Source organism: Gopherus evgoodei, chromosome 3 (assembly GCF_007399415.2).
Source record: "Gopherus evgoodei ecotype Sinaloan lineage chromosome 3, rGopEvg1_v1.p, whole genome shotgun sequence".
NCBI lineage: Eukaryota > Metazoa > Chordata > Testudines > Testudinidae > Gopherus > Gopherus evgoodei.
In genome coordinates this window covers 84,465,838-84,483,377 of record NC_044324.1, presented here as the reverse complement: position 1 = coordinate 84,483,377, position 17,540 = coordinate 84,465,838, and the positions used below count along the sequence as shown (strand labels likewise).

The window sequence follows — 17,540 nt, the reverse complement described above, 5'->3', positions numbered from 1 at the left end:
GGAAGGGTAGAAGGGAGTACAGCAAAGAGAGACAATGGATTTCAGGAAGGCAGATTTTGGTAAGCTCAGAGGGCTGATAGGTAAGGTCCCATGGGAATCAAAACTGATGGGAAAAACAACTGAGGAGAGTTGGCAGTTTTTCAAAGGGACACTGCTAAGGGCCCAAAAGCAAGCTATTCCCCTGAGTCGGAAAGATAGAAAATGTGGCAAAAGACCACCTTGGCTTAACCATGAGATGTTGCATGATCTAAAAAATAAAAAGGAATCATATAAAAAATGGAAACTAGGACAGATTACAAAGGATGAATATAGGCAAACAACACAGGAATGCAGAGGCAAGATTAGAAAGGCAAAGCCACAAAATGAGCTCAAACTAGCTACAGGAATAAAGGGAAACAAGAAGATTTTTTTTTATCAATACATCAGAAGCAAGAGGAAGACCAAGGACAGGGTAGGCCCACTGCTCAGTGAGGAGGGAGAAACAGTCACAGAAAACTTGGAAATGGCAGAGATGCTTAATGACTTCTTTGTCTAGGTCTTCAATGAGAATTCTGAAGAAATGCCTAACATAGTGAATGTTAGTGGGAAGGGAGAAGGTTTAGAAGATAAAATAAAAAAAGAACAAATTAAAAATCACTTAGAAAAGTTAGATGCCTGTAAGTCACCAGGGCCTGATGAAATGCAACCTAGAATACTCGAGGAGTTAACAGAGGAGGTATCTAAGCCTTCTCTTATCTCAGAGTCCCGCTCATGTGGCTCAGAGCGAGGCTGGGCTGGGCACTGTGGGCAAAGTCAGTTCCATGGATGGACTTTCAGCCACCTGGGCTGGACTGGGTTTGCGACGCTCCAGTTTCTCACTGAGCTGGTTATAAAGATCCTTCACAGCTTTGCCGCTCTGCTTGGTAGGTTCCAAGGCCTTCAGGAGTGATTCTAATTTGGCAAGTGCCATTTTGTGATGCAGGTGAAGTAGCAATCTTAGCATGTCTATATGAACATTCTCTTTTCTTGAGCAGGCAGTGAGGAAGAAGCCATCAAAGAGACTGGTACAGAAGTCCTCCAGAGCAAATTCATCAGCCAGCAACATGAAGTTATCGGTGAGCAGGTGCAGGAAAATATCACTGAAGGCCAGGTCACTGAATGTCTCGACTAGTGCTGGCAGGAGCCTGAGAAAAGCATTCCTTGGAAAAACATTGGGAGACAGGAGAGATTCCAGAAGACTGGAAAAGGGCAAATATAGTGCCCATAAAAAGGGAAATAAAAACAACCCAGGGAGCTACAGACCAGTTAGTTTAACTTCTGTGCCAGGGAAGATAATGGAACAAGTAATTAAGGAATCACCTTCAACGCTTGGAAGGTGGTAAGGTGATAGGCAATAGCCAGCATGGATTTGTAGAGAACAAATCACGTCAAACCAATCTGATAGCTTTCTTTGATAGGATAACGAGTCTTGTGGATAAGGGAGAAGCGGTGGATACGGTATACCTAGACTTTAGTAAGGCATTTGATATGGTCTCACATGATATTTTTATCAATAAAGTAGGCAAATACAACTTAGATGGGGCTACTATAAGGTGGGTGCATAACTGGCTGGATAACCGTACTCGGAGTAGTTATTAATGGTTACCAATCCTCCAGGAAATGTATAACACGTGGGGTTCCACGGGGGGCTGTTTGGGGACCGGCTCTGTTCAATACCTTCATCAACAACTTATATATTGGCATAGAAAGCACGCTTATTAAGTTTGCAGATGATACCAAACTGTGAGGGATTGCAACCACTTTGGAGGATAGGGTCATAATTCAAAATGATCTGGACAAATTGGAGAAATGGTCTGAGGTAGACAGGATGAAGTTTAACAAAGACAAATTCAAAGTGTTCCACTTAGGAAGGAACAATCAGTTTCACACATACAGAAAGGGAAGAGACTACGAAGGAGTACGGCAGAAAGGGATCTAGGGGTTATAGTGGACCACAAGCTAAATATGAGCCAACAGTGTGATGCTGATGCAAAAAAAGAAAACATGATTCTGGGATGCATTAACAGGTGTGTTGTGAGCAAGACACGAGAAGTCATTCTTCCACTTGACTCTGCGCCGGTTAGGCCTCAATTGGAGTATTGTGTCCAGTTCTGGGCACTGCATTTCAAGAAAGGTGTGGAGAAATTGGAGAGGGTCCAGAGAAGAGCAACAAGAATGATTAAAGGTCTTGAGACCATGATCTGTGAAGGAAGGGTGAAAGAATTGGGTTTGTTTAGTTTGGAAAAGAGAAGACAGAGAGGACACAATAGCAGTTTTCAGGTATCTAAAAGGGTGTCATCAGGAGGCGGGAGAAAACTTGTTCACCTTATCCTCTAAGAATAGAACAGGAAGCAAATGGACTTAAACTGCAGCAATGGAGCTTTAGGTTGGACATTAACCACCCTGACAGTTAGGAAATTTTTCCTAAACACTGAAATAAATTGCCTAGGGAAGCTGTGGAATCTCCATCTCTGCAGATATTTAAGAGTAAGTTAGATAAATGTCTATCCGAGATGGTCTAGATAGTATCTGTAGCAAAAAGTCCTGTGGCACCTTATAGACTAACAGACGTATTGGAGTATGAGCTTTCGTGGGTGAATACCCGCTTCGTCGGATGCACGTAGTGGAAATGTCCAGGGGCAGGTATATATATTCAAGCAATAAGCAGGCTAGAGATAACGAGATTGGTTCAATCAGGGAGGATGAGGCCCTCTTCTAGCAGTTGAAGTGTGAAAACCAAGGGAGGAAAAACTGCTTTCGTAGTTGGCTAGCCATTCACAGTCTTTGTTTAATCCTGAGCTGATGGTGCCAAATTGGCAGATGAACTGAAGCTCAGCATTTGCTCTTTGAAGTCTGGTCATGAAGTTTTTTTGCTGTAGGATGGCTACCTTTAGATCTGCTATTGTGTGTCCAGGGAGACTGAAGTGTTCTCCTACAGGTTTTTGTATATTGCCACTCCTAATATCTGATTTGTGTCCATTTATCCTTTTCCGTAGGGACTGTACAGTTTGGCCAATGTACATAGCAGAGGGGCATTGCTGGCATATGATGGCATATATTACAATGGTGGACATGCAGGTGAATGAACCGGTGATGGTGTGGCTAATCTGGTTAGGTCCTGTGATGGTGTCGCTGGTGTAGATATGTGGGCAGAGTTGGCATCGAGGTTTGTTGCATGGATTGGTTCCTGAGCTAGAGTTACTATGGTGCAGTGTGCAGTTACTGGTGAGAATATGTTTCAGGTTGGCAGGTTGCCTGTGGGCGAGGACTGGCCTGCCACCCAAGGCCTGTGAAAGTGTGGGATCATTGTCCAGGATGGGTTGCAGGTCCCTGATGATGCGTTGGAGAGGTTTTAGCTGGGGACTGTATGTGATGGCCAGTGGAGTCCGGTTGGTTTCTTTCTTGGGTTTGTCTTGCAGTAGGAGGCTTCTGGGTACACGTCTGGCTCTGTTGATCTGTTTCCTTATTTCCTTGTGCAGGTATTGTAGTTTTGAGAACGCTTGGTGAAGATTTTGTAGGTTTTGGTCTCTGTCTGAGGGGTTGGAGCAGATGCAGTTATACCTCAGTGCTTGGCTGTATACAATGGATCATGTGGTGTGCTCGGGATGGAAGCTGGAGGCATGAAGGTAGGAATAGCGGTTAGTAGGTTTTCGGTATAGGGTGCTGTTAATGTGACCATCACTTATTTGCACTATGGTGTCTAGGAAGTAGACCTCCCGTGTAGATTGGTCCAGGCCGAGGTTGATGGTGGAGTGGAAGCTGTTGAAATCATGGTGGAATTTTTCCAGAGTCTCGTTCCCATGGGTCCAAATGATGAAGATGTCATCAATGTAGCATAGGTAGAGAAGGGGCGTGAGCGGATGAGAGCTGAGGAAGCGTTGTTCCAGGTCGGCCATAAAAATATTGGCATATTGTGGGGCCATGCATGTGCTCATTGCAGTGCCACTGATCTGGAGGTATATATTGTCATCAAATTTGAAATAGTCGTGTGTGAGGATAAAGGCACAGAGCTCAGCAACCAGTTGTGCTCTGGCATCATCAGGGATACTGTTCCTGACAGCTTGTATTCCATCTGTGTGTGGGATGTTTGTGTAGAGAGCCTCTACATCCATGGTGGCTAGGATGGTGTTTTCTGGAAGGTCACCAATGCATTGTAGTTTTCTCAGGAAATCAGTGGTGTCACGGAGATAGCTGGGAGTGCTGGTTACATAGGGTCTGAGTAGAGAGTCCATATATCCAGACAGTCCTTTAGTGAGAGTGCCAATGCCTGAGATGATGGGGCATCCAGGATTTCTGGGTTTGTGGATCTTGAGTAGTAGATAAAATAACCCTGGTCGGGGCTCTAAGGGTATGTTGATTTGTTCCGCTGTTAGTGTAGGGAGTGTCCTGAATAGATGATGCAGTTTCTTAGTGTATTCCTCAGTGGGAACTGAGGGAAGTTGCCTGTAGAATTTGGTATTGAAGAGTTGTCTGGCGGCCTCCTTTTGGTAGTCAGACCTGTTCATGATGACAACAGCACCTCCTTTATCAGTCTCTTTGATTATAATGTCAGGGTTGTTTCTGAGGCTGTGGATGGCATTGCGTTCTGCACGACTTAGGTTATAAGGCAAGCGATGTTGTTTTTCCACAATTTCTGCCTGTGCACGTTGGCGGAAGCATTCTATGTAGAGGTCCTTACTGTCATTTCGACCCTCAGGAGGAGTCCTTGTGGTGGTGTTCTTCTTGTGCTGTTGGTCGGAGGGTAACTGTGTATCAGTGGGCTGTTCAGTGTTATCCTGAAAGTGTTCTTTGAGTTGGAGCCGGCGAAAGTAGGCTTCCAGATCGCCGCAGAACTGTATCATGTTTGTGGGCGTGGCAGGGCAGAAAGAGTCCTCGAGATAGGACAGACTTTTCCTCTGGACTGAGTGTATAGTTGGATAGATTGACGATGTTGCTGGGTGGGTTAGGAGTACCACTGTTGTGGCCCCATGTGGCAGGTAGAAGTTTAGACAGCTTATAGTCCTTTTTCCTTTGTAGAGGGGTGAAGTGAGTAATGTAGATCTCCTGTCTTATTTTAATGAAGTCCGTTTGTATGGAAGTCCGTGGTTATTTATGAGAGTCTCCAGGTTGGAGAGCTCTTTTTTGATGTTTTCCTGTTTGCTGTGTAGGATGCTGATCTGGTGCTGTCTATAAGGTGCCACAGGACTCTTTGCTGCTTTTACAGATCCAAACTAACATGGCTACCCCTCTGATACTATACAGTATTTGGTCCTGCCAGGAGGGCAGGAGACTGGACTCTCGAGGTTCCTTCCAGTCCTAGAACCTATGAATGTATGAATGGTACTGGGGCTGCAGAGGGGCACCCCAGATATAGGCAGAGGCAGCTGGTAGCCCATGTGCCGATGAGGAGTGGTTTATAGAATGGAATCCGCCCCTGTGAGCATGATGACTGGCAATAGACACTGAGGCAAGGTGGGGATAGAGGGTTGGGGGTTCCCCTGGTTGGTGAGACCCAGATTGTGGGTTACTGCTGGGAGCAGAACCCAGCATAAAAGGGCACCGGGGTCTGGGAGGGACATGGGGACCAGCGGCAGGCAAGACACTGATCTACAGAGAGCACTCCGGGCTGGAAGAGCTAATTCCCAGGACAACCAGTGGGAGGCACTGAGCCGGTGAGTCATGGCTTCAGTATAGAGGCTTTAAGACACTATTGTGTTGCTATTATAGTTGGGCTATCTAGGTTCTAATCTGGACACCAGGACAGGTTAGAGCAGTTTCAAGGCTCCTCTAAATTGCATTCAGCTACCGCTACCGCAAGGGGCCATTGTGACAACCGAGAAAAGCTAGAATATAGCGGTGCTCTGGTCTCAGCCCTTTTCCCCAGTCAATTTACCACTACATTTCCCACACTGAGGGCTGTGAGAAGATGTAGGGATAGCATCACCCTCTGCACTCTATGCCTCTGGAGGAACACTAGAGTGTCTCCTGAGGGCTGAATCCAGTTGGTTCATGGCCTCCTTATAGTACCAGAACAGCTTAATTGAGGACATATACTGTACCTATGAATCAGGCCCATATTTTTAATATAAATGGCTGGTAATCAGAAATGAGAGGAAGCAGGCCCGCCGACAGGGGGTGGGCAAAGGAGACAATTGCCCAGAGGCCGAGACTCCTGGCCACTGCTACCACTACTACAGCAGCAGCGGCTGGGAGCCCTAGGTCCTTTTAAATGATCTGGGTGGGCCACAGGGCTCCTAGGTGCATGGGGTGGTGACCGCTCTGGGCCCTGTGCTTTGGGGGGCCCCACAGACTGGCGTGATTGGCCAGTGTGGTCCTTCCCAGAAGTGACAGGTCGGTCCTCGAAGTGACTGATTCATCACTTCCATCCTGGATCTCACACTCCCCTGGGGCCCAGAATTGCTGTTGGCAGGCCTGAGAGGAAGTGTATAAAGCTTGAAGAGTTTTAATTAAATATTACTTTGGGAGAAAGTTTTCTCAAGTGATTCAAATGCAATATATCACAGCTATCATAGAGTATATCTATCCATACATAAATGCTATATTAAGAGAATGGCCAAGTTATATGGTTAAGAAATTAAAAATCAGGAAATGCCAAAGTTAAGATTGCATGTGTCACCTTAAACCTGCCCTTTGTTTGTATCACAGCAAAGTCCTTAAAATACATGATCATATGTTTTTTCTTTTGCTCTCCTATGTCCCCTCTTCTTTCCATTTTTTCCCCCTCCCTCTTTTTTATCCTCCTTTTGTCCAGAAAATGCCTCTGGTTCAGAGCTCCAACTTGTATGATTTTAAAATCAAGAGTGATTTAGAAAATATATAAAAAAATCACAACTGTACTAAGAATATGGAATTTATCTGCACACAACAAGAATTCCCAAATTACCCATGATGAAGTCACCCGTATCTCATCCAGATAAATTCCAGTACACTTAAGATAAATTCCCTGCACAGTGGAAAAGAATACATAAGAGCTAAACTCTTCTCTGACATTTATCTTCGCTTGTGAGGAGAGTTAACTCACAAGTACTGAGTTATTATATCTCTCCTCACAAGCAAAGATAAATGTCACAACAGAGATGAGCCATCATGTACGTATGCTGTAAATGTATATATGAGTATATAAAACATGATAAATATTTCTTTTCCCTTCCTGTTTTTCAGGATTGAAATTGCTTTTGATTGCAGCTACTGAAAATTAAAAGGAAATTGATGTTGAAGTGGGAGGGTTCAAATAGGATACTTTAACATTGTATTATATTATTAACAAAATAACTATAGAAATAATCCCTGTTTTTGTGTTCCAAAGTCTAGTGATTAGGACACTAGTCTGGGACTTGTGAGAACCAAGTTCAGTTTCCAGTGCCAGACTTTTTGTGACACTGAGCCAATCACTTAGCCTTTCTGTGTCTCAGTTCTCCACCTGTAAAATGGGGATAATCCACTTTGCTACCTCAAAGGCTATTGAGAGGATAAATGTATTATAGCTTTAGAGGTTCTCAGATACTATGGTATTGGGGGGTATTATATCCAGGAGTAAGACTTAAATCTAGATTTCTAAAAACAGAATTTACCCAATGAAGAAAATGTGCAAAATATTTTCAATCTCTACCCCTTACACACACACATGCACACAAGATGTAAAATCTCAGGGTGAAGCTGAGGTTTTAAGTATGATATGTGGAGAAACTAAGGCCTATTCAGTTCTCCCTTCTCATCCAGAACTCCCACAGACTTCAGCAGGAGTTCTACCTAGCTGGGAAGTCAATAAGGGACTTAGGATCACTAAGTCTTTGCAACTACTTTTCTCCAGTGGGAGAAAAAGGGGAGATGGCAGGCACAGGAAGTAAGAAAAAATGGTTTTCTTTCACAAAAATAAAATTAATTTTTTTGTCACAAAATAGAAAAAAAATCAAAATAAAAAAGCTTCTTTCTATTTTTAACGAAAATATGCTTTCCATTTTGACAAGCATTAATCTTAATTCATTGCTGCTTTTAGCAGTGTTAATTAACTATTGTCCAAAAAAAAAATCACAGCAGGGTGGCAAAATACAAAGTGTTCCTGTACTCATAAAAAGGCCATGTGCAAACTGTGTGCATACATAGGTAAGCTTCATCTCATAAGAGAGAGAGCTTGGAAAAATATATTTTTGTTTCTCTACACAGTGGCCCTTTACAGGTGGTGAGATGTTGGCATGTATTTTTAAATAAAGCAGCTGTATCTGCGGGTTTTTCAATGGGTTGCTGGTCACACCCACTCCTAGTTATCACAAATATTTTCTCTCATGACTAGATGGATATAATTTAATTTATGTAAAATGTGTAGTACATTTTTGTATAACCTGAAATGTCTGCTCCCAGCTTCTAGAATGTATCTTTGTATTCTTTATTAAAGTGAAAATTTAAGGACTCACCATTTCCTTTATTTATAATAAAGATTTGCAAAGGAGATTGAGCACCTCAGAAATCAGAGCTAGATAAGCAATGCTAAAATGATTGCGCAGATGTGTTTTCAACATTCTGCAAATTGATTTAACTAGATTAATGGATTCACAGTTTCTAAGGCCAGAAGGGACCCTTATGATCATCCAGTCTGACCTCGTAACATGGGCCATAGAACTTCCCCAACAGAATTCCTAGAGCACATATTTCAGAAAAAAAAACAAGCTCGATTTAAAAAATTGTCTGTGATGAGGGCTAAGATTTACTGTTTTATGGGGGCTTGATCTAGTAACCTTTTCTTTAACAAACCTAAAAGAACATAAATTTGGTAACTTTCAGAGCAGGAAATTCTCATGTCATTTACTTATTACATTTTGGAGGGTCGCCACTGAAGAGCAAAATTTCAGCCTTACATTTGAATGACATTTTAAAGAAGTACATGTTATAAATAGACTACCCTGAAAGTTTTTTTTTCATTCTGTAATACATACTGTATCAACTCTTCCTGATCATTCCATTGCATACAAAGTTTATATATATATATATATATATATATATATATATATATATATATATATATATATATATATATATATATATATATATATATATATATATATGTGATTCTGCACACACCTCACCTATACAGTGCCAATATCCATGTGATAAGTTTCAAAGTCTGTAATGATAAGCCTTATCTGCTTTCTGCATACTAATCTTGTCATAAACAGATAGCTAAGGGTTAATGTCTCTTTCATCTGAAGCACCTGACCAGAGGACCAATCAGGAAACCAGATTTTTTCAACTTTGGGTGGAGGGAAGTTTGTGTCTGAGTCTTTGTTTTCTGGCTGCCTGCTTTCTCTGAGCTTTGGAGAAGTAGTTCTGCTTTCTAATCTTTTGTTTCTAAGTGTAAGGACAAAGAGATCAAATAGTAAGTTATATGGTTTCTTTTCTTTGGTATTTGCATGAATATAAGTGCTGGAGTGCTTTGATTTGTATTCTTTTTGAATAAGGCTGTTTATTCAATATTCTTTTAAGCAATTGACCCTGTATTGTGTCACCTTAATACAGAGAGACCATTTGTATGTATTTTTCTTTCTTTTTATATAAAGTTTTCTTTTAAGACCTGTTGAAGTTTTCTTTACTGGGAAATTTCAGGAAAATTGAGTCTGTACTCACCAGGGAATTGGTGGGAGGAAGAAATCAGGGGGGAGATCTGTGTGTGTTGGATTTGCTAGCCTGATTTTGCATTCCCTCTGGGTGAAGAGGAAAGTACTTTTTGTTTCCAGGACTGGGAACAGAGAGGGGGAGTCACTCTGTGTAGTTTCACAGAGCTTGTGTCTGTGTATCTCTCCAGGAGCACCTGGAGGGGGGAAGGGAAAAAGGATTATTTCCCTTTGTTGTGAGACTCAAGGGATTTGGGTCTTGGGGTCCCCAGGGAAGGTTTTTCAGGGGGACCAGAGTGCCCCAAAACACTCTAATTTTTTGGGTGGTGGCAGCAAGTACCAGATCCAAGCTGGTAACTAAGCTTGGAGGTTTTCATGCTAACCCCCATATTTTGGACACTAAGGTCCAAATCTGGGACTAAGGTTATGATAAATCTATATTCCCAGGACCACCCTAACCATTCCAAAACTTCCAGCACCTGCAAACAGAAGCCACAAACCAAAAAATATGCTAGAATAAGTTTCCTTTTCTTTCTTCAAATGTGGATGAACTCCCACCTTCACCTTAAAAAAGTAACACGTGTTTGAGGTTCAGGACAAGAATTGAGGTGTTGTGGACTTTTGACTGTTTTAATGTCTGACAGAGCCTGATCCATCAAGACTAACATTCAAACCACTGGAAAAGGGGAGATACGCAGCTGTTCAAAATAACCCATCATTTGCTTCTAGCTCTGTAAGGTCCTAAGTTATTAGACTATAATATTGTAACATTATTCTCTCCCCAAAACTGTTTAGGGAATTTGAGAGTTTTTATAATTTCCCCCTCTTTCTTAGGCCTGTATGATTAGACTTACCAGTGTGATGACTAAGACACCTAATTTAACAAGAAGAGGGATATGAAATATAGGAATGTGATGGGAGGTGCCTCACCACTGCAGTGCCTCCTGCTGGCTGTCCAGGGAATTAGCACTGTACTCTCTTCTGGTGCTGTCCTTCCCACTGTCACTTCTGTTCCTGGACCCACATCACTCCCAGGACTGTGGTGTCCTCTTCAGTGACATTGCCCTCCGGCTGTGCCACACTCCATGTCTCCCCCGCCTCCTTCCAGGGTGAACCTACAGTTTACTGTCCGGCCACTCTCTCCAGTGGCAAACTGTAATTCATGATCTAGCCACTTCCCATGTGGCTCCAGCAACCTCCTTGCCCTTGTGTCAGGGCCTCATCTGCAACCCCCAACAGCCATCCAGGAGCTGTCTTTCGCTCTCTCAGGCCATGTCTACATCTAAAATTTTGCAGCGCTGGTTGTTACAGCTGTATTAGTACAGCTGTATAGGGCCAGCGCTGCAGAGTGGCCACACTTACAGCAACCAGCGCTGCAAGTGGTGTTAGATGTGGCCACACTGCAGCGCTGTTGGGCGGCTTCAAGGGGGGTTCCGGGAACGCGAGAGCAAACCGGGAAAGGCGACCAGCTTCGCCGCGGTTTGCTCTCGCGTTCCCGGAGCCACCCAGCAAACCGCAGGGAAGGAGACCTGCTTGCTCAGGGTTCTGGGAACGAGAGAGCAAACCGGGGAAGGAGACCAGCTTCGCCGCGGTTTGCTCTCGCGTTCCCGGAGCCACCCAGCAAACCGCAGGGAAGGAGACCTGCTTGCTCGGGGTTCCGGGAACGAGAGAGCAAACCGGGGAAGGAGACCAGCTTCGCCGCGGTTTGCTCTCGCGTTCCCGGAGCCACCCAGCAAACCGCAGGGAAGGAGACCTGCTTGCTCGGGGTTCCGGGAACGAGAGAGCAAACCGGGGAAGGAGACCAGCTTCGCCGCGGTTTGCTCTCGCGTTCCCGGAGCCACCCTGCAAACCGCAGGGAAGGAGACCTGCTTGCTCGGGGTTCCGGGAACGAGAGAGCAAACCGGGAAAGGAGACCAGCTTGATTACCAGAGGCTTCCTCCTTCCACGGAGGTCAAGAAAAGCGCTGGTAAGTGTCTACATTGGATTACCAGCGCTGGATCACCAGTGCTGGATCCTCTACACCCGAGACAAAACGGGAGTACGGCCAGCGCTGCAAAAAGGGAGTTGCAGCGCTGGTGATGCCCTGCAGATGTGTACACCTTCAAAGTTGCAGCGCTGTAACTCCCTCACCAGCGCTGCAACTTTCTGATGTAGACAAGCCCTCAGCCTCTGTTGGCAACACTGCTCTGTCCAAGGTGCTGGCAGTTCTCTCAGCCCTTCAGGGACTCAGTCCTTCCTCCCTGGGCTCCCAACACAGAACTCCCTTTTCTGCCCTGCAGCTCCCTTTTCATATGGACCTGCTTTGGCTGATTAATTGCTCCTCTCAGCCTCTCTCTGATAGGCTGCCTCCCACACAGCCTCCCTAGGGCTGCTTTTAACCCCTTTTCTGCCAGTGTGGGCAGGCGCCCCATGACAAGGACAATAATTTTTTTCAATGGTCTAAACCATTGTCCCATTTTATGCCCCTGTTACAACACATAGCATTTACAAAATTCATATAGAGTGGTATTTAGGGTTTACTGTTATTAGTCTGGGATGTAGTGTACAGTAATCATTCTAGATCCAAGAGGCTTGAAAGAGATCTTCTTTATTCATGGATACTGTTCCAACTGCCTTTGCATGACAGAATATGGGCTTCTGCAGCACCTTTCCCCCAGACTTACTGCCTGCGAAGATAAACCACTTAATGGTACAATTGCCAATACCACAAGGATATGTTCACATGTTGAGATAGATTTGAAAATAAAGCTATAGTCAGACTATTACCATTCAATAACTTACTGTACAGAATATCAACTTTGCTGATGAAAGAGGTACCATCCATGATATCAGCTACGTAGGACCCACAATGAAAGAAACTTCAGGTCTGATGCTGCCCCCAGTGAGCTCAGTGGGGACAAGATCACTCCCTTTTTCCTTAAATAGTTGCTAATCTATTTTAGTATGCATTTATTTTCAAAAGAACTTACAATAATGAATTTTCAGAGCGCTAAGGAAAATTAATGCGGCTTGCTTTTACAGCAAATGGCAAAATGAATGGCCTAAAACGACAAACCTCACAGACTATTTAATTGCTGCACCAACAGTATATGAAGAGTGGTACCAAATCATAAATCAGTTAAATACAACTGCAATGTAGCAAAGAATTTTCTGCATACATTGAAAATCTCACTTTTCACTTTACTTCTGGTTAGACTTCTATTTCTATATTGCAGTAAAAGCTCTGTTATCCAACATGTTGGGGACATGCGGAGCGCCGGTTAATTGAATATTCTGGTTAACTGAGAGTTATAGAATTTGGAATACCAATTTTCAAAGAATCAGAATACAATAAAATGAATAAAGTATAAAATAGTATACAGCTACTTACCAATCCAGTAGCAGTACTGCACTGCAGAGTGGTTGGTTTCTTGAAGAACTTGGGTGTATACAGGTAAAGTTTTCTATCAGTGGGTTATCTTATGACACTACATATCACTATGGGCAGCACATGGCATAAACTCAGATCACTAAAAATACACTTAACACTAAAACTATACTGAACATATTTAATCCTTCTTTGATGATTCAGAAGACACTTCAGAGTATTGCAGTGCCTCAGGTCCTCATTATCAACATCAATTAGCATTGTAGCTGTAGAAAGTGTAGGAGATTGGGCTGAATCTGTAATGACCCTATGACATGCCCTGGAAGCTGCTTTTTTGATTAAAGACCTGGTATCAGCTTGCTTGCTTGTCTTCTGCCTCTTTTGCATAAAAGTAGAGTGCAGAATGTGCTGGGCAGTATACTAGTCCCAGTTACTAGATTGAAGATTTGTATTGAGAGAGATCAGAAATGCCAGTTAATTGAGCTTTCTGATTTTATTGAGTGCTGGATAACAGAGCTTTTACTGTATTTTACAGTAGTTACACATTGGAAAGCACAGTGAGCTACTCCATATGGGCATCAGTGTACGAATGTTGCTCTATTGTGTTTTATCATATTCACAATTCACACAAGTTAACTGCTGCTGACAATTGTATTCTAATAACACTAAAACAGACAATTTCAGAAGCAAAGCTGAAGTTCAGGACTCCACAGACATGTTACACATGTTCTGAACCAGGCCTGCCCAACTCAAAAGTGGCAAAGGCCATAATACTCCAAAGAAAATAGCTGAGGGCCAAAACCCCTCGGACCCGCCGAACCCCCCACCAGCACCGCCAAGCCCCACCGAAACACACCCCCCGCCCCAGCGCTGCCCAGCCCTGCCAAAACACACACCCCGCCTCAGCGCCACCCAGTCCCGCAGAAACAACCCTCCCAGGGCCGCCCGCCCGCCCTGCAGAAACAAACCCTTCTTTCCCATCTCCGCCCCGCGGAAACACTTGTGGGCCGCAAAGGAAGGTTTCGGGAGGGAGGAGAAATGGCATGCATAGGGTGACCAGATGACAGCTCAACCCCACCATCACATTCCCAGGGGTCACTATATTACTGCACAAAGCAGTATCAAAAATTAAAATATTGAAAATGGATGCCCCCCTCCAGCCACCAACTCGCTGCTCGCCTCCTCACTCCACCCAAGTATAAAGCCTCACCGCCACTGCCCGCCCACCCCCTCAGCTCGTCATCCCCCCATGAAATTAGGGGAGGGGAAAAGTGGGACAGTTTGAAGGGATTTTCTGGGACTGTGAACTAAGGGGAGGGGAAAGGGGGGCAGTGTAAAGGGATTGGATGTGACTGTCCAACACACAAACACATGGGCCGCAGGGAGCCCGGGGGGCAGGGGCAGTATGATAGGGGCCAGGGAGGGGGAAGGTCCCTGGATCAGGGAAGGGGGCAGCAGTTGGGGCAGGGCAGGTGCAAAACACACACACATACACACATACACACACACACACACACACACACGTACGTCTCCCCCGGGGATTTCCTGGCTGCCCATAGACAGTTCAATCACTATGGAGGCTGCCCTGGACCAACCAGTGTAGTAGCCGCCCCACCCCACCCCCAATCGAAGGGGGTGGGCTTAGGGGGACTCTTGGCCCAGTTCCCCCACCTCCGAGCTGCAGCTTGAACCCAGGCCAGGCGCCCCTCCCCTCGCTTGGCACTTACTGGCTCTGCTTCGTGCCCAGTGCTTCCCGCCTCAGCAAGCCCCAGAAGTGATGCACCCACTGTACGCCAGGCAGGGGTAGCGGGAGACGGAGACACGTGCGGTTCTGGCCGTTAGGGAGGTTGGTGCGTGCAGGACTGTGAGGTGGGCCCCTCCCCCAGGCAGGAAGCAAACCCAGCAGCCCCACCCTGCCACTTGCCCGAGGTCCACATATTGTGCAGGCCTGTTCTAAACCCAAGAGTGACATATTCAATCTTCTGATCAATTCGATAGCCTGACACCACGTATATACACTAGTGCAAATGTATTCTACTAGCTTTGCTGATTCTAAAGTAAATGGTAAAACACTCCAGATTTGTGGCATAACATATTGATGAAAGGCACATCATATTTGGTATGTTCAATAAGTAACCCATTCAGCCTTTTAAAGCCAATAACTTAGCAACTTACATATACATCCTGGCTCATATAGATAGATAGCCACAACAATCCGAAGGACTGAATAAATGAATATTCTTCAAACTTTTCATTAACTTGTTGACATAGCTATGGATTAATACATAACTGTTCTATGTGCAGGAGGATAGTGAATTTTAACAAAGTATAATGAAAAGGGGAAAAGAGAGTTCGGAAAGACATGTACTTCATATATGTATGTGGGTGTTTAAAGACTAATGAAAATTGACCTTTCCTAAAGGGAAGATTCTCAAGACGATGCCAGTAAATCAAGGATTTGCACTTAAGACAACTTTGTTCCTTGCTGCATTTTTTCCTCAGAACATGTAGGAGCTTCACAATATCTGATGGATCATAGAATTATTTTCAGAACATGCCATGTACAGGGGATGTATCCATATAGTAAATAATGTATTCAGTATGCCATGTGGGTAAAATCCTGACCCCATTAACAGCAACATATGTTACAATCTATGGATGTACATTTAAAAAGAATTTAGCAGAATTACTACACATAATCAAATATATAAAGTGCCATTCACACCTATTGCTCTATATAAATGAGTCAGCTAGAAGAGCTTCCTCATAGCCTCAAGCTTCTAATAACAGCAGAAGCTTTTGACCAACCACCATTATTCACTTCAGTTTTATATCAAATACATTGCATCCCGAACATGTGTTGAATGATGTAACCACGATTCTGGCTACTGTGAACTGCATCTTTAAATATGGAGTGCTCACCTGTGTGCTAAAGGATTCATAGATTTTACTTCAAGAAACGACTATTATGATCATCTAATCTGATCTCTTGCATAACACAGCAGACACCTTTTAGAAAGGCATCTAATCTTGATTTAATGACCTCAAGCACTGGCAAATCCACTACATCCTTTAGTAAAATGCTCCAATGGTTAATTGCTCTCACTGTTAAAAATGTGCATCTTATTTCTAGTCTGCATTTATCTGCCTTCAGTTTTCAGACACTGAAATATCATTATGCCTTTGCCTGCTAGATTAAAGAGCTCTCTACGATCAGAAATCTTCTCCCTATGTAGGTACTTACACACAATGATCAAGTCACCTCTTAACCTTTGTTCTGATAAGCTATATAGATTGAACTTCTTAAGGCTCTCACTGGAAGGCATGTTTTCCAGATCTCAAGTCTTTCTTGAATTATAAAGAGTGAGAAACACATTAAGCTTAAAAAAATCTTTCATTGCTTTTTTGAACAACTGAAAGTACATATTTTTCATACATGGAACAAAACAACACCCAGCAATTAGAACATTGTTCTACTTTTTGAAAACATCCTTTAAAAAAATAATAAAATGTTTTGTTTGAAAAAAATCTAGTTGGAAGCTTTGTGCTTTTGTGACCAGTTACAATAAGTTGCATCACTGCAGTACCTCCCTTCTCACCTCCAGGAAAGCTAAAGTCCATGCACTTTCATTCTAATCTTATGACTCACTCTCTGATTTTCATGTACAAATGCTGCTCCATTTGCCAGATATGAACATTTCAGATATAAGCAAAGTCCAATACTTAGTATAGCCAGCAGAAGGTACGATAAGTTCACAAAGAAATTGAACTCCTATTGTACAAAATACATATGCTCTATGTATCACCAGAAAAATGAGGAGCAGTACATTTTTCACACAGCTGGATTTTGTTTGGAGTTTAATGGGCACTGCATTAGAAATCATATCTACACTTTTTGATGTTTTGAACTACAGTATGTTTTCCCTAAAATATAGCAGATATTCACATTAGTAGTCTGTATTTCAGACAGCATGTTGGCAGGTTGTGTGCCCAAAGTTAAATATTATTTTCAACATCATTTAGAAGGAAAAAGATGCTCAAGTATTGTTTAATAGTACAAATGATTGTTGCTCACTCTTACAAAATTCTGGTTTCTCTTTAAGAGAGGTTCCAAATTTTCCAGGCCTCTTTCCTCCTCTTTGCCCTCTTCTACTGCTTATGTGTGTGGTAGTTTTCTCTCCTCCCTGACCCTACCCATCTGTGAGTGATGAGCTGACCATGGGAGGAAGTGGTTCCTTTGGATTTGGAAAGGTGGATTTCATGGTCCGTTAATCAGTGAATCAGCAATAACCTTTTTCACTAAAGTTCAATGTCATGGGGTGGTTCTCTGGGAGTCTCTCTTGCCTTAGGTACAGACCACACTCATTCCAGGCCACCTTCACCACCACCATGCTTTATTACAGTGTTCTAGTAGGCCATTACCCGTAGTACTATTTACAACTCCCAATCAACTCCCCACCTCTTGCTTCTGTGGAAAAAGGGAATGGTACTAGCAGCAGCCAGCTCCGTCTTCCTTCTGGCTCTCCACCACTTTCCCCCTCCCCCTTCCA

General features: G+C 43.6%; 1 pseudogene; it reads right to left on the bottom strand.

The window, feature by feature from the left end:
- Positions 1–634: 634 nt before the first annotated feature.
- Positions 635–17,540, bottom strand: part of LOC115649385 — a 59,948-nt pseudogene continuing 43,042 nt past the window's right edge.